Genomic DNA, 25,957 nt, shown 5'->3' on the forward strand with positions numbered 1-25,957 from the left:
CTTTGAGGGAACTGCTTACCTGGTTAGAATAAATGCTCCACACAGACTCCCCTCCCTCCCCATTGTTGATTCCAATTGGGGTTACTCAGTTTTCATGATGCTGCCAAATATTTACTGAGTGCACAGAGGGCGTGAGTGGAACGTGTCTTCCTATAGGATTAGGTAATGCATTACACTTGTTGGATAGCAAATATTTAAAAACCAGGCAGCGTCGCTTTAAATCTTGGAATGAGGAGGAATGAGAGGAACTGATGTTTGTGTTCTGGGTGGGGCTGTGGGGGCAGGTGGGCAGGGGTAGCACACTCTGAGAGTCACCCCAGGGGTGTGAGGCCCCCCACCAGCCTCACCCATGATATAAAGGTGCCGAGGCTGAAAGGACTCCTGTGCCCTCTATGTGGCCTGGCTGGGTTGTCCACACCGGGATGGTGAGGTGCCTCAGGGATTCTGGCCATATGGGGGATGCAGGAAGGACATAGCCTGTCCCTTCCTGGCCTCAGCATTTGCCTGGCCTTTCCATGGTTCAGATGCTACTGAGCAGGGCAGCCTGAGATGGTTTACAGACACCTGTGGCGTTTGCATTTTCTGTCCACACCCCTAATAGGTAGCATGACTGGCCCTGCACTGTGGATTAACATGGGAGCTAGTGTCCTGTGCTGGTTACCCAGGGTCTGAGCTGAGACCAGGCTTTTGTCCAGCCACCCAGCTCATGAAGGTGGGCTCTGCCATTTGTTGCTTTGCTGCTTTTGTGGGAATTCAGAGGGTTAGGTTGCATGAGTCACCGGAAGCCACCCTTCAGTGTGAAGTTCTAATGGACCTTCATGGCTGGAGGTGGAAGGGGCGGCTGCTGGACTGTGGGCTTTGTCCTCTGCCGTCACTGTTCACCTCTCAGCAACTTGCGCTCCCTCCTTGCTTGCTGCCATTTGGGGGCGATAAACAGATTTAAAAGTGTGACATTTGGGGCCACGCATGTCAAATCTTGATAGGAATGAGTTGGTGCTGGCTGTGCCAGGAGCAACCACAGCCATCCTCCCTGCTGCCCTGGGCCTGGTGAGGAGAAAGTGCTGTGGCTTCTCCACCTGCTCTCGGGCCGGTGCAGGGGGGTCGGACGCAGCAGCAGAACTGACCATTATGTCTTGAGGGAAGCCCATGGTCTGTTCTGCCATTTTCCTACCTCTGCCAGGACTGCCTGACCCTCGTCCCTCCTTCACTAGTCATCCTTGTCGCTGGACCCTCTCTTCCCCAGTTCTCAACTCCTGACTGATCTGCCTGACCCTGGCCAGCTCACACGAGTCCCAGGCCAGACCCAGCTCAGAGCATCACCTGAGGAGCAGGTAGATGGGCAGTGTCCTCCGTGATGGGCAGCTGGCTGGGCTCTGGGGAACCTCCCTTCTCCTCATGTCCCCGGGAGGACATCAGGTGGATGTGGTGGGTGAAGTCAAGTGTACAGCCGGGGTGGGCTGCCTACAGCTGGGCCTGGGAGAGATGGTCTGGTGTGGATGCTGCTCAAGGGAAACATTAAAAATACAGGTATTCCTGACCTGACGACTCCACTGGGAGTCTTCATTCGACAAGGAAACCCCAAGGGAAGAGAGGGAGGGGAAAATGTGTGTCCCAAGAGGCTGTCTGGGACATGGTTCCTGGAGCAAAGGGGCCACGGGGGTTCCTTTGGCTGGCCACATGAGTGGGGCAGAGGGAGGAGCTGCTTAGGAGAAAGAACAATCTCAGAAAAACCTGCAGATCCATTCTTATGTTCACAGGACAAGCAAAGAAGAAAATCCTTTCCAAATGTGTATTTGTCTGAAGAGGCATACATTTATGTGTTTATGAATGTGACAGATTCACATGCCACTGTTCACACGGGTCACCTGGGCAGGTGAGAGCTGATGGGTGGAGGGAGGGGCAGCCAGGATTGTGGGAGCAGGTTGGTGAGAAACTGGAAAGAGGAAAGGCTGGGCTTGCAGTGAGTTTTGTAGGAAGCAGTTTAATTTTGCTGATGTGTGCATCTGAGACATAAAGACATTAAAAACTCAAGATGCCATTAGACTTTCTGTCTAGCCCACAGAGGGTGAGCCCAAGGCCTTTTTCTGGCTCAGGCAAGGCTGACTCTGCTTCTCCCTGGGGCCTGGGGGATGCCTCGTCTCCCCCAGTGCTGTAGTTTCCATTCCACTGTGGTTTCTGGCTGGAACCCTGTCACCATGGTCTCCACAGGGCCGCTCCCAAGCCGAGGGAAGGCTTCTGACTAGAGGGGAGGGGAGCCAGGGAGGAGGCCAGTGGAGTGCTCGTGGATGGATGCCCTCAGAGGCTGTGGGGAGTGTGGCAGGTTGTGCTGGCTGTGAGAATCTTGTCCCAGGCATTGGAGGTGGAGGGTGGAATTCTGCTGTGGCTCTCCCAGGCTTCCCCAGTGTGCTGCTTTCTAAGGAATGGCACCAAGGCACAAGGCTGACAGAGAATCAGCTTCTGTTACTGGATGCTTAAATGAAAACTTATGAAATAACAAGCTACACAACATAAAACCAAACATCTCCCATTTACTAGTAATTAAATGCTTAAACATTTAAATTATCCATAGCTGATGTTTATCAAATTGCCAGTAGCCTTAAGGCTGTAAAAACATGAGTTTCTCAAGCTTCCCAAATGTTTCATTGCTTCAAGATGGTAAATCTCAAGTTATCAATTAAACCCCTCTCACAGTGGCTTGGCATGACAAGAGGAAACATTCACTCCAGCAAGCAACAAAACCCAGCCATGGGAAGAGTTCCATTATTAAGAAAGTAAATCTCCTTCTAGAATAAATACATAAATACCATATTTTTTGCTGAAGAAGTGATGTGGGAAGATGGCCTCCAGAGACTGTCTGTCAAACACCCTTGAAGAAACGTGTTTGCTGCAATGAGCAGAAGCTCTGCTCTGCTCAATGCTGAGCAAATCACCTGTCTCCCTGCACTGCATGAAGGCGCAGTGCTCAGGAGCAGCATGGGCTCATCAGCATCAGGCTGCCCAAAGCTCCCCCAGGAGAGCTCAGGAAGTAGGAGCAGGGGTCCTGGGAAGCCCCCAAGAGGTCACATTCTTGCCAGCAGCTGACGTGGTGAACCAAGGCCACCACCTGCCTGTGTTAGCCGGGGCAGGCAGAGGGGTGGTGGCTTCTGACACCCAGGAAGTGCCATTACTCCCCTCTTTTGAGGAGGGAAGAAAGAAGCTGTGCAATGGCTGGCTTGCCCTGGAAAAGCGTGTCCTCATTAGCACAGGAAAACCAAACAAAGAGGTGATCACTTTTCTGGCTTTCTCTTTCTTGCCCAAATCTTTGGCTCTCTTTTGTAGATGGAAAAATGAAAGCATTTTTGCTGTCACTGGCAGCATTTCAGTTGTGAATGCTGTGTAACAAATCACACAAGAACCGAGCAGCCAATTTATGGAGCTTTTTGGTTCAGAAGGTCGGAAACTTGCTGAGGGCACAGTGCGGTGGCTTGTCTCTACTTCAGATGTCTGGAGCCCGTGCTGGAAGACTTGGAACTCGGGCTGCTTGCAGAGTGTCCACACGGCTTCTCCAGGTGGCATGGCCTTCTCACTGTGTGGCAGCCTCTGTGGGGGCAGACTCCCACCTGGCAGCTCATGCACAAGAGTTACCAGGAACACAGAAGCAACATCAGCTCATGCAACCAGCCTCAGAAGTCACCGTATGGCACCTTGGCCCCCAAAATATGCACACCTTTCTCCTATGGCTGATACCAGTCTGGATCTACCTGGGAAGGGAGCATCTCAGAAATGCGGCTCTAGTCTCCACAGACTGTGTCACCCACCAGGGATCCTGCAGCCTCAGCCTCCAGCAACTGCACTGTCCCCCCTGCAGCCCCAGCCCCCATAGATTCTGCCATCCCCCGGCATCCCCAGCCTCCAGCAACTGTGCTGTCCACCAGGGACCCTGGTTTCAAGTGTTCTCTGGCCAACATGGACCTTTTTTTCTATGGAGCTGGGGGTTTTATGAGTGGAAGGCAGCATGGATGGACAGGGGCAGGGGGTTCAGATACCAGGGTCAGCCCTAGATCTATGCCTGTGACCGTTTTGTAGCCTGTCTGAATGGAGTCAGGGGACTACAGTCAGTGGACTGATTGCTGAAACGGGAAAGGTGACTTCAGAGAGGTTGTGTGAGAGAATGTGTGGAGCCCTCGCTGGTGTCTGGTTTAACGCCACCCATCTCACTTGGCTGATCACTGGGGACAGTGCAGGTCACAATGCAGTGATTCTGACACATTTATATTTTATAAATGTGTCCCAGGAAGGAGTCAGAAGCACAGAGAGAGGTTCTTCCTGCCCAGGCTCATGGAGGAGACATGCTCCCCAGTGTATCTGAGAGGGGGTGCATGTAATAAGACAGAGCCCAGGGACATGGTCAAAGGTTCTGGCTCTTACCGTGCAGGAGCTGCAGCCAGTTGGAGGAGAGGCGGCTGGATGTGTTTAGGTCTGACATCAGTTCCATGGGCAGCGGGAAGTACGTTTGCCAAACCCAAGTGATGGTCTGGATTGGAGCCACACAGGGCTGGGTGTAGGAGGGGGGTGGGCCTGCCCTGACCCTGTGTCTGACCAACACCCTCACCTGCCACATCTGGCCCCTCTCAAGCCCTTTGGGTGGCTGTAAGAACCTGGGTTGCAGTGGATATGAGTTGCGCCCCTGGCTGGCTGTGACCTGTGGTGTGGCTGGCACCAAAGAGTGTCCTAGGCCCCTTGGCTTCTGGCTTTGGGGATAGCCAGGGGCAGCTATAAGGCTGAGAAATGCCAGGAGCAGAGGGCTGTGCTGCCCCCTCACCTAGGATGGCGTCTGGGTCTCTTCATAGTGGGTTTGAGGACCCAAGAATGAGGTCTGAGCTCCCTGCCCTGCTGGCCACAGGTCTGGTTAGCCAGGCCTCCAGGCTGTTGATGGCAGAGGTTGCCATGGGTGGGGTTGGGGAGGAGATGGGGAGATGGGAACACGAGGGTGCAAAGCCAGAGGGAGGATCCCAGGAAGTGCCCAGGCCTTGAGGGGTCCCTGGCTGGCCACAGTTGGCCCAGGGGAGTATACACCACTGAAGTCACACCAGTAAGACGTTAAACAGGCTGTACGCCAAGCATCCTGAGGGCTGGGCTCATCCACAGGGCCGAGCACGGTCTGTGAGGGACAGTGTGTGGAAAGGCCTGCCCACAGCCAGAGAGCACCCTGCACCCTGGGGCCCAGCCCCGCCTTTCTGGTGCTTGAGAGCCCAGGAGCTCAGCTTTGGCCAGGGAACTCCTGTGCCTGAGAGGCCAGGGCAACGCTGAGGTCACAAGCTGACCTTTTCCAGACCCCACAGTGGGAAAACCTGGGATCCACCCTGGTGGCTGCTGCCACTGTGGGGCTGGGACTGGAACCCCAACCTGGGGAGGTAGGTGAGGGTCAGGGCAGAGGCACATCATCCTCTCCCTGGGGAAGGGGCACTCCCTCACCACCCACAGAGGAAGAACTGGGCCTGTGGCCTGGATGCCTTTTCCATGAATGACTGCTCCATCTCTGTGGGTCTCAGGTTCCAGCCCGCATGGTCCTCTCTGGTCCTTTTCCATCTCAAAGGGCACGAGAATGGAGGAATTGTGCCCACTGAGTGCTCACACATGCCTCCCTCGAGGACACATTCCAGGCACCTGGCACCCCAGGAGCCCCTGCATAGCAGCCCAAGACCCTTTCAGAGCCTGCGTGGGGCTCCCCAACATCTGTCCTCCCAAGGAGGAAGGGGTCTCAGCATGGTATGCATGGGGAGTGCATAGAAGGGGTGGCTGGGGGTGGCAGCAGGGCTGCTGGACAGGAAGATGCACAGGGGTCCACTCCCACCCCCACCTTCCCCCCCAGCCTTCCTCCATGCCCCCACACCTTCCTCCCCACACAGCCCACTCCCATCCCTGCAGCCCAGTCCCACCCCTGCCTTCCTCCCTTGTCCACTCCCACCCCTGCCTTCCTCACTGGCCCACTCGCTTGCCGGGTGGGAATGGGAGTGGGCTGGGGGGGGAAGGTGGGGGGCGTGAGAGGAAGGCAGGGGTGCCAGGGGGCGGCGCCCCTCAGACTGCCAAGTGGTGCTCTGTGTGAAGCTGGGCTTGGTCCTGGCTTTCCCTGCGAGCCACAGGCTGTGTCGGGGCGGAGGGACAGCCAAATTTAATTGTCCCTGAGCTCAGTGCCTTTCAGTGTCTACACTGCATTCCAGCTCAGGCTCCGGGGAGCTCAAGGGAGGGCTGGGCTCCCCAGCTCCTGTTCAGCTCATGGAAGCCTGACCTGTGCCATGTGCCACGGAAGGCCACGGCAGAGGGGAAGGGGAAGCTGGGCCATGTGACTACCTGCCGAGAGGCTCAGGACCTTCTTGAGCTTCCAGAGAAGCCTCTGTGGCCTCAGGCTCTTCTGTGGCCGGGAGTCGGGCTGGGCTGCAATTGTGTGTCCACTCCTCCAGTGAGTCCCAAGGCCCGTCTGCTCATCACAGGTGCTGCCCTGCACCTGGAGGGCACGGATGGGGCTTCTGGCATGTGCGGCGTTTCCCATACCCCATGGTGGGGGTTGTGTGGTGAGGCCCCGGGATGGGGCTCCTCTCTGGGTTCAGCTGCCTCCACAGCAAAGGATGAGCCCCTTTGCTTGCCTGGGACAGCTCCACACCCCTGTGGGCATCTGGAGTGTGTATGTATGCTTTTGTGTGTATGATGTGTGTGTTGTCTGTATCTGTGTTTGTGTGCATGTATGTGTGTGTATGTGTTTGTATATGTGTGTCTGTGTGTGGTGTTTGTATGTTTGTGTGTGGTTTGTGTTGACAGTGTGTGTTTGTGTTTGCATGTGTGTGATGTGTGTGTAATCTGTGTGCATTTATGTGTGTTGATGTGTCTCTGTGTGTGGTGTGTATGTTTGTGTGTGTAGTGTGTGTTGATGGTGCATATTTGTGTTTGCATGTGTGTTGTGTGTGTTAGCTATGTGTATTCCTATGCATGTATGTGTGTCTGTGTGTGTATGTGTTTGTATATATGTGTGTGGTACATGTGTTTGTAGGTTTGTGTGCATGTGTGTGGTGTGTGTATTTGTGTGTGTGTGGTGTGTGTTGGTGTGTGTATTTGTGTATGTGTGGTATGTGTTTGTATGTTTGTGTGTGGTATGTGTATGTGTGCATGTGTGTGGTGTGTGTTGATGTATTTGTGTGTGTGTGTTTGTATATGTGTATGTGTGGTATGTGTGTATGATTGTGTGCATGTGTGTGGTATATTTGTGTGTGTGCATGTGTTTGTATGTGCATGTGGTATGTGTTTGTATGTTTGTGTGCATGTGTGTGGTGTGTGTATTTGTGTGTGTGCATGTGTTTGTATGTGTGTGTGTGGTATGTGTTTGTATGGGTGCATGTGTATGGTGTGTGTATTTGTGTGTGTGTTTGTGTGTGTGTGTATGTTTTCCTGTTGCAGGAGTGATGGAAACCCTTGTTGCTTCCTGGTGTCCTGGGCAAAGTCCCTGCTTGTGGCTGATTTGCCCAAGAGAAGGTGGATGGAGCCTGACTTCTTAGCTGGCTGCAAGGGGATCAGGGAGCCTGTGCCCTGACATGGGATTATTTAAGTTACCCCCTGCTACAGAAGGTCCCTGTGCCCACAGATCACAGTGGACTCAAGGCTGGGAGAGCCAAGCCACAGAGGAAGTCATAGCTGAACAGGGGTGGTCGGAGTGTGTGAGCTCTGGGAAGGAAGTGTAAGTGTTGTGGGTTCAGAGGCGAGTGCTGTGTTCTCCAACAAAGGAACCATGTTTTACAAACATGGCCTTCTTGCTGATGTGTTTTACCCAAGCTCATAAATTCCGCTTGTCAGAGAAAAGGCCATAGAGGAGCATGCCATTTCAGCATTGAAGTGAGTGCTTAAGTCCATCTGCTTAGCTTGTGCACCTCGCTGCTTGGCTTGCTGTGTATCTTTCCCCTTCATCACCGGGGCAGGAGCTTCCTAGCCAGCTCTGATGTCCAAGGACAGGAACTGGGTGACTTGGGGCCATGGGGCCGCACTGGCACCGGCACTGGCAGACCACGGGGCTGCTTCTACTGCCTCAAGAGGGTGGTCTTCAGTGAAGGGCAAGAGAAACCATCACAATGGATGTGCTATTCTGGTATCTGTGTATCTTCTTTGCAAAGTAACTCTTTAAATCTTTGCCATTAAAGAAATCTGTGTCAGGCACAGGGGCTCACACTTGTAATCTCAACATGTTGGAGGTTGAGGCAGGAGGATTGCTTGAGCCCAGGAGTTCAAGACCAGCCTGGATGACAAAGTGAGACACTGTTTCTAATAGAAAAAAAAAACATAAAACAAATACCCGGGTTGTTTGATTGCTCATGATTAGATTGTTCATATTTGTTTAGGTCTATTTCTTGACTCTATTCTGATCCATTGATCTATATGTCTACCCTTTTACCAATATTACACTGTCTTAATCATTGCATGTTTAAAGTTAGCAAAAATATGGCAATGTGAGTCTGATAGCTTTGTTCTTTTTCAAAAATATATAAATTTTAGAAACAGCATCTACATGTCTACAAGAAATCCTTCTGGGAGTTCATTTGGAATTGTATTAAATTTATAGATCATTTTGGGAAGAATTGATGTCTTAACTAAATTGAGTATTCCAGTCCATGAACGTGGTATGTCATTTCATTTATATAGGCTTTCTTTTTTTTTATTTTTTGGAGGCAAGGTCTCACTCCGTTGCCTGGCTGGAGTGCAGTGGCATGAACATGGCTCACTGCAGCCTTGACTTTCCGGAATCAAGTGATCCTCTTGCCTTAGGCCCACAAGCAACTGGCACATGCTTGCAGGGTTTTGCCATGTTGCCCAAGCCAGTCTTGAACTCCTGAGCTAAAGCAATCTGTCTGCCTTAGCCTCCCAAAGTGCTGGGATTACAGGCATAAGCACCAGGCCTGGCTGAATTTCTGTTCTTTTAAATTTATGACATCTGCTTTATGATTCAGAATACAGTTTACCTTGGCAAATGTTTTATGTACAGTTGAAAATAATTTGTATTTTGCAGTTTCTGGATAATGTGTTATATAAATGCCAGTTTACTCAAGTTGGTGATGATGGTGTTCAGTTTTTCTGTATCTTTGCTGCTTTTCTCTCTACTTGTTTTATTGATCACTGAGAGAGAAATTTTGAAATCTTGAAACATAATTTTGGATTTGTCTATTTCTCCTTTCAGTTCAATAAGTTTTTGCTTTGTAAATGTTATAGCTCTGTTCTTAGGTATATATACATTTAGAATTGCAATGTCTTCTCAGTGAATTGAACCTTTTATGATCATGTGATATATCTTGTTATGCCTGGTAATGTTTCTTTTTCTGAATTCTATTTTGCCTGATATTAGTATAACCACTCCAGCTTTCATTTGACTAGTGTTTTAATCATATTTAAAAAATTATTTTCTTTTAACCTGTGAGCATCATTGTATTTAAAGTGAGCTTTTAGACAACATGTAGTTGGATTAAGTGAAGCATCTGAAGATGAAAAACCAAATACTGAATGTTCTCACTTATAATTGGGAGCTAAGCTATGAAGACACAAAAGCATGCAGAGGGATATAATGGACTTTGGAGGCTGGGGGAGTAGGGTGGGAGGGGTGTGAGGAGTAAAAGATGACATACTGGGTACACTGCTTAGGTGACAGGTGCACTAACATCCCAGAATTTACCACTACACAATTCATCTGTGTCACCAAAAAACACTTGTACCCCCAAAACTAATAAAAAATCAATTTGACGATATCTGTATCTTAGTTGGTATTCTTGATCATTTTGTTTTAATGCAATTATTGATATCATGGGATTTACCTCTACTATTGTATTTTTCATGCTACTTATTTTTTTCTGCCTTTATTTTCTGTTTCCATTTTCCTGCCTTATTTTGTTTTTTTTTGAATATTTATTTTGCATAGCATTTTGATTTACTTATTTGCTTTTAATTATATCTACTTCTGTAAGGTTTTAAGTGGTTGGTCTAGGGATAACTACACACACACACATACACGTGCATATATACACCCACACATTTATCTTTTCAAAGTTTACTGAAAATTGTTATTTTATCCCATTAAGTGACATTTAGACACCTTATAGCCATTAAGGCCCTTTACTCTTCCCTTTTTGTTTCATAGTTACTGTATATATTACAGTTAGATTTTCACAGTTTTAATCATGGATATTTCTTTTAATCATACATATTTTAAAGGATGCAAGAGGAGAAAACAGCCTAGCATATCCACTTAGATAAATTCTATATCTGTGGTCCTGAACAGATAATTCCTGAGGCTTCTGGGATTATTCCTTCTCTCTGAGGAACTTCCTTTAGCATTTCTTTCACAGCAGGTCTTCTGGTGATAAATTCTCTTTGTTTTTCTTCTCTTAAAGTGTCTCTCTTTTAATCTCTGAAGGATATTTTCTGTGGATGTAGAATCCTAGGTTGACAGTTCTTTTCTTTCAGCACTTTAAGCTGCTGTGCCTCTGTCTTCTGGTCACCGTGGTTTCTGATGAGAAATCTGCTGTCATTCAGTTTGTTAGTGTCCTACACACCATATGTTCTTTTACTCTGATTAATTTTTTTGTATCTTTGGTTTTCAGTAATTTTATCATGACGTGCCTGGGTGTGGTTTTCTTTGAGTTTATTTTATCCAAGATTTACTGAGATTCTTTCATTTGTTTTCCTTTTGCCAAGTTTGGGAATTTTAAACTTATTTTATCACAGACACACACACACGCAATTTGTACTAGCTTTTTTCTCAATCTTTTTTATTTTTATTTTTTGAAACAGAGTCTCCCTCCATTACCCAGGCTGGTGTGTAGTGGCATGGCTATGACTCATCTCAGCCTTCATCTCCCAGGTTCAAGTGATCCTGCCATCTCAGCCTCCCAAGTAGCTGGGATGACAGGCATGCATCACCACATCTGGATAATTGTTTTAAAAGATGTTTTTGTAAAGATGGGGGTTTCACTGTGTTGCCCAGGCTGCTCTATAACTCCGGTACTCAATGACCCTCCAGTCTCAGCCTCCCAGAGTGCTGAGGTCCCAAGCATGAGCCATCATGCCTGGTCTATTCCCTCATTCTGAGATTTCAACAGTATGTTAGACCTTTTGATATTTGTCACAGAGGCCCTGAGACTTTGTCTTTTTTCTTTGAATCTTTTTCTCTCTGCTGTTCAGATTGGATAATTTCTATTGATTTGTCTTCAAGTTTACCAATAATTTCCTCTGTCATACACACTACAATGACATCTAGTGAATTCTTTATTTCAATTATTATATATATATATGTGTGTATATATATATGTGTGTGTATATATATATATATGTGTGTGTATATATATATTGAGATGGAGTTTCACTCTTGTTACCCAGGCTGGAGTGCAATGGCACGATCTCGGCTCACCGCAACCTCTGCCTCCTGGGTTCAGGCAATTCTCCTGCCTCAGCCTCCTGAGTAGCTGGGATTACAGGCATGTGCCACTGTGCCCAGTTAATTTTTTGTGTTTTTATTAGGGACGGGGTTTCACCATGTTGACCAGGATGGTCTTGATCTCTTGACCTCGTGATCCACCCGCCTCAGCCTCCCAAAGTGCTGGGATTACAGGCATGAGTCACCACACCGGCTTCAATTATTATATTTTTAAGTTCTAAAACTTCTACTTGGTTCTTCAATACAGCTTATATTTTTCTGTTGACAATTTCTATCTTATTTTGTGAGAACTGAGTCTCACTTCATGGAAGATGGATATCTTAGCTGTCTTAAAGTCTTTGACAATTCTAACACCTATGTCATCTTGAGAGTGGTGTCTTTTGATGGTTCTTTTCTTTTCAAATTTCTATTATTTAGATTTTTTTGTATTTTGAATTATTTTGTATTATATTCTGGAAACTTAGATATGATGCTAAGGCACCCTTGGTGCCCTCTGGCCACCAGGTTCTGCACTGAGGCTATGATTTCCTGTGAAGAATTTCACTAATGTCCTAGTCTTGGTCCTGGCTCCAGAATCTTGTATCAGAATCACCCATGGGGATGTTGGCACCCAGAGGGCTGCCTCCAGGACAGCAGCACAGTGAGCTGTGTCAGGGTCATGTGTGGGGGTGTTTTCACACAGAGGGTCACCCCCAGGCCTCCAGCACAGCGAGCTGTGTCAGGGTCACCTGTGGGGGTGTTTGCACACAGAGGGCTGCCCCCAGGACAGCAGCACAGTGGCTGGCATGTGGCTGGAGAACTGGCCTTTTCAATGTTCCCTGGATGACTGTCCAGTCTGCGGTGTGGGCACTCTGGGGCCCAGAGTCAGTCTGCACCCTCCTCTCACCCACCAGGGCCCTCCTCGACCTTCCTGGTTGTGCCCATGCTCTGTGGCTGATTTTTCTGGGACTGCACATGGTCAAGACTTTTCCCACCCCCTTCCTCACCTCCTTCCTGTGGGTCAGACCCCAGCACAGGCTGCCCTTTGCTCTGCCTGCCTGTTTCCCTCATGGCATCACCTCTAAGATGTGCTTGGGGGCTGCTTCTTGGAGGCTCCCAACTAACGCAGGACATCGTGCAGCCCCCACGACAGGCATGCATGGGAGTGCAGAATAAGTCCTGTGTGAAAGCTGCTTAGACTGTGGGGTCATTGCTGCAGAATCACAGAGCCTGAGATGGAATATCTACTGCCCTTGTCGCTCTGCTGGGGGCATCCCCTCACAAAGCCAAGAACAGGATGTGGTGACTCCATGGAGTGGTGGGTGGTGGCTGGGGTGAGAAGGCAGGCTTCAGGACGAGGCAGCTGAGGGGGTCGGGCTGACCTCTGCTCTTGCTTTGAGGCATCTCTTGCAGCTTTGCTTGGTGTTTTCAGAAATTGGCTGAGCTGGACATGATCCTGGGTCTCGGAGAATCAAGTTCATGGGGCATTTAATTTGCATTCACAGATCTCTTTAGCGTTGAAAGTGACTTTGAGTAGGAATTCACGAGGCTACACTACCTGCTTTTGGCACAGGTATGGGTGGGCTCTGTGGCCGAGCTTCTTCAGGAATCTGAGTGGCATCTGGCAGAGTGGTGTGTGTAGCTCTGCTTTCAAATATGAAATCTCAGCTAGCTTATTTGGTTTCTTCTTTGCAGACTTTTCCTTCTTTCTTTTTTCTGTGCTTGTGAAGTAGAAATAATTTACAAGGGGGAGACTTCTGACAGTCCTGTATTACCTGCTGGGCCTGTGGAGAAAACACCTGCTGCTTTCTCACTGAACTGGAGACCTCCTACCATTTTAGAATGAGAATGAACTTTCTAGAACCAGCCCAGACCTTTCCTGATACCTAAAGCAGCAGACACAGCCACCTGTCTGTGGAGGGAGAGTGAATCCACTGCGATGGTTTCAGAACATGTGCAGGCTCAGGCTCAGAAGGTGCAAACTGCTCTCCTGGGCTCTCCTGGTCCTTATGCCAAGGTTATTTCCGAAATATATTTGTTATCTGATAAATGCAAAAATAGTGCTTACTGTGAGGCAGGACTGCTTTGAGCCCTTCATAAATGTGAACTCATTTGACCCTTTGAACACACCCTACAGTGAAGGCATGATTGTCTCCATTTTAAAGAAAGGGAAACTGAAGCACATGGCAGTCTCAGAACTGGCAAGTGGCAGAGTCCAGATCCAGTCTGGGTCGTGGCTGTAGACGGTGCTCTTGCCCACACACTGGCTGCCTCTAGGACTCCTTCCTCTTTATGGAGAATGCAGGAAGGCACAGAGCCATGTGTGTAGTCCAGGCGACCCGTGCTCCCTTTGCCAGAGTGTTGGTCTTGGTTGACAGTAATGATACAGAGAATGCGGGCATAGCTAAGAGATGTTGCGGGCTCCATTCTAGACCATTGCAATAAAGCAAGTCACAGGAACTTTTGGTGTCCCAGTGCATATAAGGCTTATGTTTATAGGAAATTGCAGTTTATTAACTGTGCAACAGCCTGATGTCTAAAAAAGTGCATACCTTAATTAAAAATAACTTTAGTGCTAAAAGATGCCAAACATCACCTGAGCCTTCAGCAAGTCATAATCTTCTTGCTAGAGGCAGGTTTCGCCTCCTTGTTCATGGCTGCCGACTGACCAATGACAGCTGCTGAAGGCTGGGTAGGGGAGTGGGGTCGTAAAGTAAGACAGTGAAGTTTGTCTCATCGATTCACTCTTTTCCTGAAACATTTCTCTGTAGCGTGCAATACTATTTGATAGCATTTTACTCACAGTAGAACTTCTTTCAGAATTGGGGTCAGTCTCTCAAATTCTGCTGCTGCATTACCATGTAAATTTATGGAATATTCTAAATCTTCTTGTTGCCATTTCAACAATATTCACAACATCTTCACCAGGAATCGATTCCACTTCAAGAAAGCATTTCCTTTGTTCATCTGTAATGAAAGCAACTCCTCATTTGTTCAAGTTTGATCCTGAGACTGTAGCAATTCAGTACCATCTTCAGGCTGTGCTTCTAATTCTCCTTCCCCTTGCTGTTTCCCCCATATCTGCAGCTCCTTCCTCTGCTGAAGGCTTGAACCCTTCAAAGTCACCCATGAGGGCTGGAATCAACATCTTCTGAACTCCCATTAATGTTGGTATTTTGACCTCCTCTTCAGAATTATGAATGTTCTTAATGACATGTAAATGGTGAATCCTTTCCAGAAAGTTTTAAATTTACTTTCCTAAGCTCTTTTAGAGGAATCACCATCTATGGCGTCTATAGCCTTATGAAACATATTCCTTAAATAATAAGACTTGAAAGTCAAAATTGCTCCTTGGGCCAGGTGAGGTGGCTCATGCCTGTAATTCCAGCACTTCTGGAAGCTGAGGTGGGTGGATTGCTTGAGGCCAAGACTTTGAGACCAGTCTGAGCAAAAAGTCTCCATTTCCACAAAAATTTAAAAATTAGCCAGGCATAGTGGCACATGTCTGTAGTCCCAGCTACTTGGGAGGCTGAGGTAGGAAGATGTTTGAAGGCAGGAGTTTGAAGTTGCAATGAGCTATGATCACACCATTGCCCTCCAGCCTGGGAAAGAGAGAAAGATCCTCTCTCTGTGTCTCTTTTAAGAGATTGGTCTTGCTTTGTCATCCAGCTTGGAATGTAGTGGCACAACCATGACTCACTGTGGCATTAATCTCTCAGGCTCAAGTGATCCTCCCAGCTCAGTCCCCCAAGTAGCTGGAATTACAGGTGCATGCTACCGCACCGAGCTTACTTAATTTTATTTTTATTTTTATTTGTAGAAATGGGGGTCTCAAGTGATCTACCTGCCTTGGCTTCCCAAAGTGCTGGGATTATGGGCTTGAGCCACTACACCTGGCTAATCCTGTCTCTTAAAAATAAAACATTTCTCCCTGATTCATGGGCTTCCGAATGGATACTGTGTTAGCAGACATGAAAATTGCACTCATCTGCTTATACATCTGCCTCAGTTACATTGCATTGTCAGTGAGCAGAAATATTTTGAAAGTACTCTTTCTTTCTGAGCAGTAGGCCTCAACAATGAGCTTAAAACATACAGTAAACTGTCCTGTAAACAGATGTGCTGTCACCCAGGCTTTGATGCTCCACGTATGAAGCAAAGGCAGACTCAATTCAGTATCATTCTTGAGAGACCTGGGATTTCTGGAATGGCAAATGAGCACTGGCTTCAACTTAAAGTCACTGGCTTCATTGTCCCCAACGAAAGAGTCAGCCGGTCCTCAAGATAGTCAGCTGCTGAAGTTAGGCATTGACTTCTCTCTAGCCATGAAAGTCCTAGATGGTCTCTTCTTCCAGTACAAAGTGGTTTCATCTGCAGTGTAAATCTCTTGTCTACTGTGGCCTCCTTTGTCAATGCTCTTAGCTCGGTCTTCTGGATAACTGGACATGGCTTCTCCATCAGCACTTGCTCCTTCACCTTGCACTTTTACATTATGGAGACAGCTTCTGTATTTAAACCCCATGCACCAACCTCTGCAAGCTTCAAGCTTTTCTTCTGCAGCTTCCTCACCTCTCTCAGCCTTCATAAAATTGAAGAGAGTTAGGGGCTTGCTGTGGACTAGGCTTTGGCATAAGGGAATGTTGCGGCTGGTTTGATCTATCCAGACCGCTGAAACGTTCTCCATGTCAGCAGCGAGGCTGTTTTTGCTTTATTATTGCTTGTGTGTTCTCTGGAGTAGCACTTTGAATTTCCTTCAAGAGCTTTTCCTTTGCCCTCACAGCTTTGACTAACGTTGGCTTTCAGCTGCCTTGGCTGTCACCATGCTTTCCTCACAAAGCCCGATCATTTCCAGCTTTGGATGTAAAAGGAAAAATGTCCAACTCTTCCTTTCACTTGCACACAGAGGGGCCATTGTAAGGTTATTAACTGGCCTGATTTCAATATTGTTGTGTCTCAGGAATAGGCAGTCCCAGGAGAGGGAGGGAAGTAGGAAACGGCTGGTCACTGGAGTTGTCATAACACATGTGACATTTATCTGTTAAGTTTGCTGTCTTATGTGGGCGTGGTTCATGGTGCCCCACAGCAATTACAGTGCTAACGTCAAAGATCGCTGATCACAGGTCACTGTCGCAGATGTGATAATCATGAAAAAGTGGAGATATCATGAAAACTACCAGAGCATTTCAGACACAGATGGAGCACAGGTGTTGGGAGTGTGGCAGTGGTAGATGCCCTTGAGGCAGACTTGCTGCAAACCTTCAGTATGTAAAAACAAACCCAAAACCACAATATCCATGAAGCACACTACGGTGAGGTGCTTGTGAAGCTGATGGTGTTCATTATATGTTTTGTAACCACAGTTAGAATTCTGTATTTTGTCTGGAGTTTGGACTGGGCAAAAATGCAGTGGTAGCCTATTGATTATGGCCTTAGCAGAGACGTCTTCCACAGGAAGCAACAGAAGCCAGCATGGGAAATGCAGGAGCCCCGGTCAGGGACTCCCGCCAGAGCACTGGGCTTACCCCAGTCCTCAGCCTCTGTGCCCTTCACTTTATATCTTGAGCAGGAAAATCGTAGTGGCCAGGAGAAATCCAGTCAGCTGTTGGACTCCAGTCAGCTGTAGTCAGGGGCCTAGGGTCACGGATGATGAGCCTGACTCCCAGGGACCCAACCTGTCCACCCTGCAGGCGAGCCCTGTGCGCTGGAGCATGCCTTTCCTAAGCGTGGTCTGTGCATTGGTCGGGGGAGGAGGGCCTGTCGGGTTGCCTCTGATCTTCCTCTGTGTCCTCCCAGCCGCTCCTCTTGAAGAGCTACAGTGGGAACCTCCTGCCTCCCTGACACATTCACCAAGCTGATAAACCCCCAGGAAAACACCTGCAGCTTGGAAGAGTTTGTCCTCCGGCTGGAGCTCTCTGGGTATAGTCCCGAAGACCCGACTGCTGCCTTGGAGATCCTGGAAGCCATTGTAGTCATGGGTTGTTTTGGGACTGACAAGGAGGAGCTGCGCAGACGGTTCTCGGCTTTGGAGCAGCCAGGTGGTGGGCGTATCAGGACGTTCCCAGACTGCATCCAGGTGAGCTGTGCTTTAGGTTACCCGGATGTCACTGAAGCCGAAGTTGCAGCTCCCAGGCCAGGTGCACGCTGAGGATGGCCTTGATGTGGGGCATAGCACAGTGCATTCCTTTTAAGCATTGAATTATTTGTTAGTGTTTGAAAACTGGGGCATTTCACATCAGCTTTGAGGGTACAGCTGTGGCTCTCTTAAGGTCACACAGCTGACATGGTTTGGGAGCAGCCAGGCTGAGCCTAGAGAGGAAGAGAGGCTGCTCCACAGCACATGGCTACGAGGAGCAGCCCCAGGGCTGGGAACTGGGCCTGCCTCGTGGATCTGCTGCTCAAGGACTTAACTCAATGGACAGGGAAAGCCACTCCGCTCATCCTCCATCACCAGCGAGAAGAATTCCTGGTTCCCCACTGACTCCTCGTGTCTCCTGCCCGCCCCCAGGCCCTCCTGGAGCAGCAGCAGGTGCTGGAGGTCGGTGGCAACACAGGCTTTGCCTGGCCCTGGCTCCTGTACTCTGTGAGGCTGAAAGACAGAGAGGAGGACACCCATGCCCAGAGAGAAGACCCTCAGGCTAGAACCCTGGAGGGGTCTTCCAGCCAGGACAGCCCACCTGAGGGGCAGACACCCCCTTCTCACAGCCCCCAAGGCACCAAGAGGTATGCCATATGGGCCAGTGAGATTGGGGAAACCCCTGCCAAGAGGCCAGCACTCCAGAACTCAGACTTGCCCCCAGCCTTGGGCCTGGAGCAGAAGAATGGGCAGAAGCCCAGGCCCCATCTCCACCCCCAGCTCTTGAAGACACTGCTGCAGCTGAGGCTGTGCAGGAGACCAAGAGGGTGTTGGGGAGTTCAGTTCCCCAGGCCAAGAGCAGCTGAGTGGCCAGGCCCAGCCTCCAAAGGGCACTGAAGACCCCAGAGGTACCGCACGCCCTGTCCGACACCCCACCTGCACTTTCCCTCCCCGCTTCTCTGTTGGGTCCCACACCTTCCTCCCAGATAGGGGACCTGCCACTGGCACAAAAGGGGCTTGATTTCAGCTTCTCAGAGCCTGAGCCCTGCGGGGGGGATGCTGCCTGCAAATGCATTTCCAGGGGAGGGCAGAGGCCTCCCACACCCCAGGGAGCACTGAGTTCAGCAGGAGCTCAGGCAGTGGGTCTCGTGTGTGTGCCGCAGTGGCTGCTGTAGGGTGGTGACAGTGTGGGGGTCTCACCTTCCTCAGGTGGCAGCACGCCCTTTCCTCTCCTGCACCATCTGTCAGCAGCGGCCTTCTCATGTGGCTTCTCTGGGCATTTTTGTTTTCTTTGGGGTGCTTTTGCCTCGGGTTTTATACTACCCTTGTGGTCAGGGCTTCTGGGTGGGAAATGAGGGGTTCATTGGCTTCCTCCGGTCTGGGGCTTATCTGGGCCTGGCGTGCTGCTTGCACTCAGCGCTGTCTGTGGCAGTCTCCCCAGCCCCGCCACCTCCAGGGTGGCCACTCTGTGAGGAGACGATCATTGTCCTTTTCTTGGCACTTCGTTCCAGAGCCTAGAGGTGCCCATCTCATGCTGGATGCTGGGTACCACGCTGAAGGTGGGGAGGCAGAGATGGCTTCCCTGCCTTTCCGAGCCTCTCACATCCTCTTCCTCTTCCCTCAGGGTTCACAGAGAGTTTTGGAGCCAGCAGCATCTCCCAGGCAGTGCAGGAAAGGTGTATGTGTGGTTCTGGCTCTGGGGCCTAGGGCGGGGCTCTTGAGCAGGCCTAAGTGTAAGGATTTGCATGAGGGTCTTTGAGGGTCTCTCCCCAGGTCCTGGCTCTGATAGTCTGCCCACCACTGTGCTTCTCAGCAGGGACACTTGGAGGGGTGCAGTGGGCAAGCAGCAGGTGTGCTGGGTGCTGGCAGCACCCAGGTCAGCTTGGAATGAGCACTGTGCTTCCAGGATGCCCAGGGAGCTGGCAGAGAACCACACCTGATGCGGTCAGCTGTGCCTCACCACCAAGCTCCTTATGGCCCACAGGCCCCTCACCCGCTCCTGCAGATGAGCCAAAGGTCAACAGAGGGATAAGCCCTGAACGCCTAGCTGCCCCCAGGGACAGGTGTGCCCCAGAATTAGAGGAGGCAAGGGGGCCACAAAAGCCCCTCTGGTAGGGGTGCCTCCCAGTGCACTCCCTTGTGTGCACTGACCCTGGATTGGCAGGGCCCGAGTGCCCTGTATCCTGGCTTTCAGGAGCTTAGTTGTGCCCCTGCCAGGGCCCAGACATGGTGATGAGAGCCGAGTGTCCAGCTCTTCTGGGTCCACACCACTCCTGGGCCCTGGGTGACTGTTCAGTCACTGATTTAGTAGCAGAAATATCTGTTCCAAGAAAAGCATGCCTTGAACCCTGCACACAGCACAGAGGAAAGCTTCAGGGTTACGCTCCTGTGAGCTTTGCCAGAGGCTGGAGGTGGCTGCTGCCCGGGCTGCCAGGAGAGCTGGCAAATCCAGGAGTCCCCCAAGCCTTGGCCCTCTCCTGCCAGTGTGGGGAGACCTGGGGCTTGGGCACACCGAGGCCTCAGTTATAGCTGCATCTGAGCAGAACCCCACATCATGATTCCATCCAGCTGGAGATTATGGGCCCCTCTGTCCAGACAGGAAAGAAGCAGGGAGTCTGGAGAACAGAGAGCAGGAGGTGGCCAATCTTAGCCCTGTGACCTGGGCCGGGCCTAGTATACCCCCAAGGCTCAGTGTTCTGTCTGAACCAGCTGCCCTCCTGACCCTGCCAAGCCCTCACCCTGCAGGGACTGTGAGAGCGTCTCCTTCATCGGCCGGCCATGGCGTGGCGTGCACGGCCACCTGAACCTGCCCATGTACAAGGGCATGATGGAGGCCATGCTGTACCACATCATGACCAGGCCTGGCATCCCCGAGAGCTGCCTGCTGTGCCACTACCAGGGGGTTCTGCAGCCTGTCGCCGTGCTGGAGCTGCTCCAGGTTCGAGGCCTTCCCGGGCTCAGCAGGAGCTGGAGGCGGCTGTGTGGACTCGAGGGCACGGCCGTGTTGTGCAGGCTCCAGGCAGCATGCAGTACCACCATACTGCTTACCAGCACCTCCTCCCCCAGCCTGTTCTGGGTTGTCCCTCTGTGTCCTTTAGCTGCTCCATGCTGCTAGCCAGGCTGGAAGATGGAGTGCCTGGGGTGCTTGTCTCTGATGCTTTCTTTATGCAAGGGGTCACTAAATCAGGAGCTCACAGGGCCACTGGGTCAAGGAGCTGCACCCTGGTGCGGCTGCTTCCTGCTTGGCTGACAGCTGCCATGTGCTCCCAGGGCCCAGCATGGCTGGGGCCTCTAGCTCCTCTGGCAGCTAGAAGCTTGAAGTTCAGTGTCAGATTCCCCACAGGCCAAATAAACCCTCACCTGGAAGCCAGTCTTGGCTCATAGGAAGACGGGATGCAGTTCCACTGCAGGCCTGCATGACATTCAGCATGGTGGCCCCACACTCAGGCCACTGCCTCTCCCACCAGGGCCTTTGCCTGAACCCTCCTGGTACATCCCCACTTGCCTCATGCCCGGTTCAGGTGCCCCCTGCTCTGGGAAGTAGCTTCTTCGTACAGAGAGTTCATTCCATAAACGCTTGAAGAATAAATCAATAAGCAGCGGTGTAGGACCCTTATAACCTGTGTGTCTGGCATCTACAGGGCCTGGAGTCCCTCGGCTGCATCCGGAAGTGCTGGCTGAGAAAGCCAAGGGCTGTCTCACTCTTCTCAACACCTGTGGTGGAAGAAATGGAGGCATCCTCCAGCCTGGGCGAGAGCCCCATGGCCTTCTACGAGCCCACCTTGGACTGTACCCTCTGGCTGGGCCATGTGTTTCCCCATGAGGTCAATTGGAACAAGTGGATCCACCTCTAGGACCCCTGTGGGCATCCCCTCCTCCCAGCCACCACCTGCCATGCCACCCCTCCTGGTGCTTGGCAGATGCCACCGTGCCCCAGACTTGGGTCTGCTGAGCCTCGTGCAGCAGGGGACGGGTGCTCTGGCCAGAGCCACAGCCCAACATGTTTCCCACTCTCCTGGAACTCTGGAAAGAGGGGCTTCTCCACCTGCCAGTGCCACAGGCTCTTCTGGGCCTGTCCCTTGGGGACTGGCCTCATCACACAGGGAATTGGTAATCTTGTCTCAGGGTCTCCGGAGTTGGCCTCTCCTGTGCACACCTCACATTCCAGACTCCAGCCATCTCGGCAGGGTCTCCTGGCTCCTTGAATGCCCGAGGGCCACTGAGAGCAAGGGCCTTGTGGGATACGCCTTGTAGAATAGGGGCAGTGTGCCCTGCTGCCCATGGGGACTGTGGCCCCTCTCCAGGCAGGGCATCTCAACCCCTGGTTGGGACTGAGCCCCCCAGAGCTGAGCCTGGGGCTTCCTTTCTGGCCTGGGAGTCACCTGGCAGGCCCGGCTGGGCTGGCTCTCGTGTCCCTCTGCCTGGCTACTGCTTCCCCATGGGCCAGAAATGAGTCCCTGTAGGTTTCAGTTTTGTTTGTTTTATTTTGTTCTTTCACCTTTTTTCCTCTTTAAAAATAAAAGTCCCTGTGGAATGGATTTATTTATTTTTTTTATTAAAGAGAAGTAAAATCCATTCTGTTTCGTGTGTTTCCTAAAGAACCACTGATTCCCTTAGGGGACTCCCCACTTTCGGCTGCGGAACAACCTGGAGTGGCTGTTCCCGTTGAAACCAAAGGAAGAGGGAAGGCCCCGATGCTAAGCTCAGCAGCCCCGCCCAGCCACAGCCAGCAGGTGAGAGATGGCCTCAGGGATGTAGAGGGGCACGGGCAGCCTCCTCGCCACCTTCTCAGTGGCCCCAGGCCTGCCCCCTACAGAGCTGCTCCTGACCCAGGGCCAGGCCCACAGTCACCTCGGCTGATACAAGCCGGTGCTGTCGGCAGGGCCTGCAGGATGGACCTGACCCCTTGAAGTTCTCTTGAATGCACATGATTACATTTTTTTAAGTTAGTTGTCAACATTTTTTAAATGTAGAGTTTTCATATTTAAAAAAAATTCAGATGTCTATCTTCTTTTAAAATGGTAAGTTCCAGTAACAATGGGCTTAGCTTTCTGCCTGTGACAGAAGTGCTGAGCAGAGGCTGCTCCCTGTAGGTGGGATGTGCCCCGCCCCAGCCATCTGCGTCTCACACCCACCTGCAGCTTCTCTCACCTAGAAAAGTGTCCTCCCTGGGAAACATGTGCCCTTAGGACCCCTGACCTGACCCACCTTCCAACCCAGGAAGGGCCACTCTGGGTTGCACTTGTGGGCGAGGAGGGATAAAGACAGGGTCTTGGGGGTCAGAGTCCTGAGGGTGAGTCCTATTCCCGTTGAAACCAAAGGAACAAAACCTCTCCTGGAAGCCAGTCTTGGCTCACAGGAAGATGGGATGTAGCACCGCAGCTGCTCAGGCCTTAGCATCCTTTTTTTTTTCTCTTTAAAGTTTCATTTAAACTTTAAAGTTTAAGAAACAGTAGTGTTCTCTGGGACTTTTTGAGGCAATCATGTAGAATAGTGGATGCGGTCTTCTTCATAAAATGCCGAGCAAATGCTAATTATTTGGGAATGTGTGATGTGGTGGAAGAAAGATCTGGGAATCCAGCAAATGATTCTTAAAATACTGAGCACCGCATCCACATTTCAGAGCCTTAGTTTTCTCATATGAGAACCCGGGGAAGAGCTGAAGAGCACTGGGTGCAAGTGCATGGTCCGGTTCAACCAGCTTTCCTTCCTGCCTGTGCCTCCCAGATGAGGGAGAGTGTGGGCCTGTGTTGGGAAATAGGACATAGGGTTGGTGGGGACAGCTCTCAGATGGTGAGATGGGGCTTCTGTGAACACCAGCCCACATTTCTACAGCCGTTGCCCAAGGATAATCTTGTTCCCTCTTCCCCCTCCCTACCCATCATGAAGCCTCTCATCTGCCACTCATCTGTCCATCCGTCCATTCATCTGTCTATCCATCCATCTGTCCGTCCATCCATCCATTCATCCATCTGTCCATCCACCCATCCATTCTTCTGTCCATTTGTCCATCCATCCATCTGCCCATCCATCCATCTGTCCATCCACCTATCCATTCATTCATCTGTTGATCCATCCATGCATCTGCCCATTCATCCATCTGCCCACTTACCCATCCATCCATTCATCTGTCCATCCATCCACCCATCCATCCATCTACCCATCCACACATCCGTCTATCCACCCACTCATCTATCCATCCATTCACCTATCCATCCATCTGCCCATCTACCCACCCCCCCATTCATCCACCTACTCATCCATCCATCCATCTATGCATCTACACACCCATCTATCCATTCATCCACCCATCCATCCATCCATCCATCCATCCATCCATCCATCTATCCATCTATCCTTCCAAGGCTGCTCTCTGCCCCTCCAAGCTCTGCACAGAAGTCCCCAGAAGCCACAGCATTGATCAGTAGTTGTGAGTTGAGATGCCTTCAGGGGCCAGGAAGGTAACAAATGAGAGGAAAGGGGCCTTGGGTTAAACATTAGGGAGTGATAGTAACTGTGGAAAACTAAAACGCGTATGCCCAGGCTGTGAAGGAATGCAAATCTGGCAGACATGTTCAGCACTATCTACCAAATAAAACGTACAAAGAGGCAAAAATAGGACTCTGGCCCTTTTGGAGTTGCCAGAACAATGCTAGATGGTTGCTCCAGGTCTCCTGCAGAGAAAGCTGGAAATGCACAGCCCAGATGGGCTTCTGCATGAGGTCTGAATGCCTTGGCTTTGTGTCCTTCCCTGTATCCCACAGTCCTGCGTTCCTCACTCTTAATTCTATTTTCTTTTTCTTAGATAAGCAAATATATGAAAGCATTCTCTGCCAAATCCAACCTTTCAAATCCTGCTGAAGCCTCTGGACCCCTCTCCTTCAGGGCCCCTCCCAGTTTCCCTCTTCCCATTTCCATCCGTATCCATCTGTGCACAGCCTGGAAAGCCCAGGCCTGTGATGCCACGTGACATAAAACACGTCCTCAGCGCAGCTCACTGCCACTCAGGGACTCCCTCCATGTCTGCATTGGCATGGCTGTTATGGGAGTGTTTTGAGGAAGTAGGCAAGGCCTTAGCGGAAAACCACCCAGGAAAGCTTTACCAGAGAGCCCTTCTCAACCGCAGCAATGCCCCTGCTCCCTGCTCCTCAAACAAGGGCAGTTCTGCAAACTTTTCCGTGGGAAATCATTAGGCATCCACCTAACGGTCTTGATAGGGCTCCCTCTGACTTCTTTTTGTTTTCTAATCTTAAAAATACACCTATGAAGGGCACCTTTCTTCAATCAACAATGTAAAAAAGATGGCATCGCCATGGTAAAATTCCCAGGACCCTCAGTTCTTTAGGGAGGAGATAAGTGGCTGGTCTCCTCGCTCACCAAAGTGTCTTGACCTTGATGGAACTTACATTGAGAAATTTTCTGTTTCTTATTTTTATCCTTGAATTCCATTGTCCATGAACGTTTTGTTCATGTATCTGCACATACATGCTGTATATGTATGTATTTGGCTGTATGGATATGTGTGTGTACGTGTGTGTCTGTGTGCGTGCGTGTAATCTCCTTCCTCACCTCCCAGTGCCCAACACAGGTCCATCTGTCCAAAGGGTAGAATTAAACCCCTGTCAGTTCACCCCATCCTCATCGCCCGTATTCCCTACCACAGAGGGCTGCTGTGACGATTGTCCTGAATCCATGCGTTTGTGTGTCATTTCCTCCCTGACAGCAGAGTGTGAGGGCTCCACCGTCAGCCAACACCTGCAGATTGCAGTGCTGCCCAGCAGGTGGCAGCAGCCGCCCAACTGTCTCTGTTTGCCGTTGCTTTGTCTTGGTTTCCCGTGTCTGTGCTCTTGGTCCATTTCTGTCTCCAGGGTGCGGCCAGTAAGAGCTGACTGGGACGAGGCATGACTTCTCCATAAAATCGATGATGTCCTAGAAACAAGATTTTCTGAGCCTGCCAGATGCCAGACACTGTTCTGGGCGTGTTACACACACTAACTCCTGGCCCCTCAATAGCCCTAAGATGTCTGTCTGATCAGTATACCCATTTCATAGATGAGGAAACTGAGGCACAGGAGGTAAAGTCATGTCCACAGGGCTGGAGGCTGAAAAGCGGATCTGCTGGCATTCCAGGCTGCCAGCCTCAGGGACCTCCCATCACACTGCCTTCCAGGGATGGGATTTGTTTTGGGGTGGTGGGGGAGCCAGCATTGTGCTGGGGACTAAGAGTAGGATGAAAGAGTTTCTTATCCAGGATCATCAGTTTTTTGGGGGGGGGTACAGACTCTCCCTCTGTCACCCAGGCTGGAGTGCTGTGGCACCATCTCGGCTCACTGCAACCTGCAGCCCCTGTGCTCAACAATTCTCGTGCCTCAGCCTCCTGAGTAGCTGGGATTACCACCACGCCCAGCTAATTTTTGTACATTTCATAGAGATGGAGTTTTGCCATGTTGGCCAGGCAGGTCTCA

The 25,957-nt window shown here is 50.5% G+C and overlaps 1 pseudogene; it reads left to right on the forward strand.

Moving 5' to 3' along the window:
- The first annotated feature begins 966 nt into the window (after positions 1-966).
- On the forward strand, positions 967-21,346 carry LOC118144480 (general transcription factor 3C polypeptide 1-like; annotated as a pseudogene).
- Positions 21,347-25,957: the final 4,611 nt, after the last annotated feature.

The sequence above is a fragment of the Callithrix jacchus genome, chromosome 9 (assembly GCF_049354715.1).
Source record: "Callithrix jacchus isolate 240 chromosome 9, calJac240_pri, whole genome shotgun sequence".
NCBI classification, from domain to species: Eukaryota; Metazoa; Chordata; class Mammalia; order Primates; family Cebidae; genus Callithrix; species Callithrix jacchus.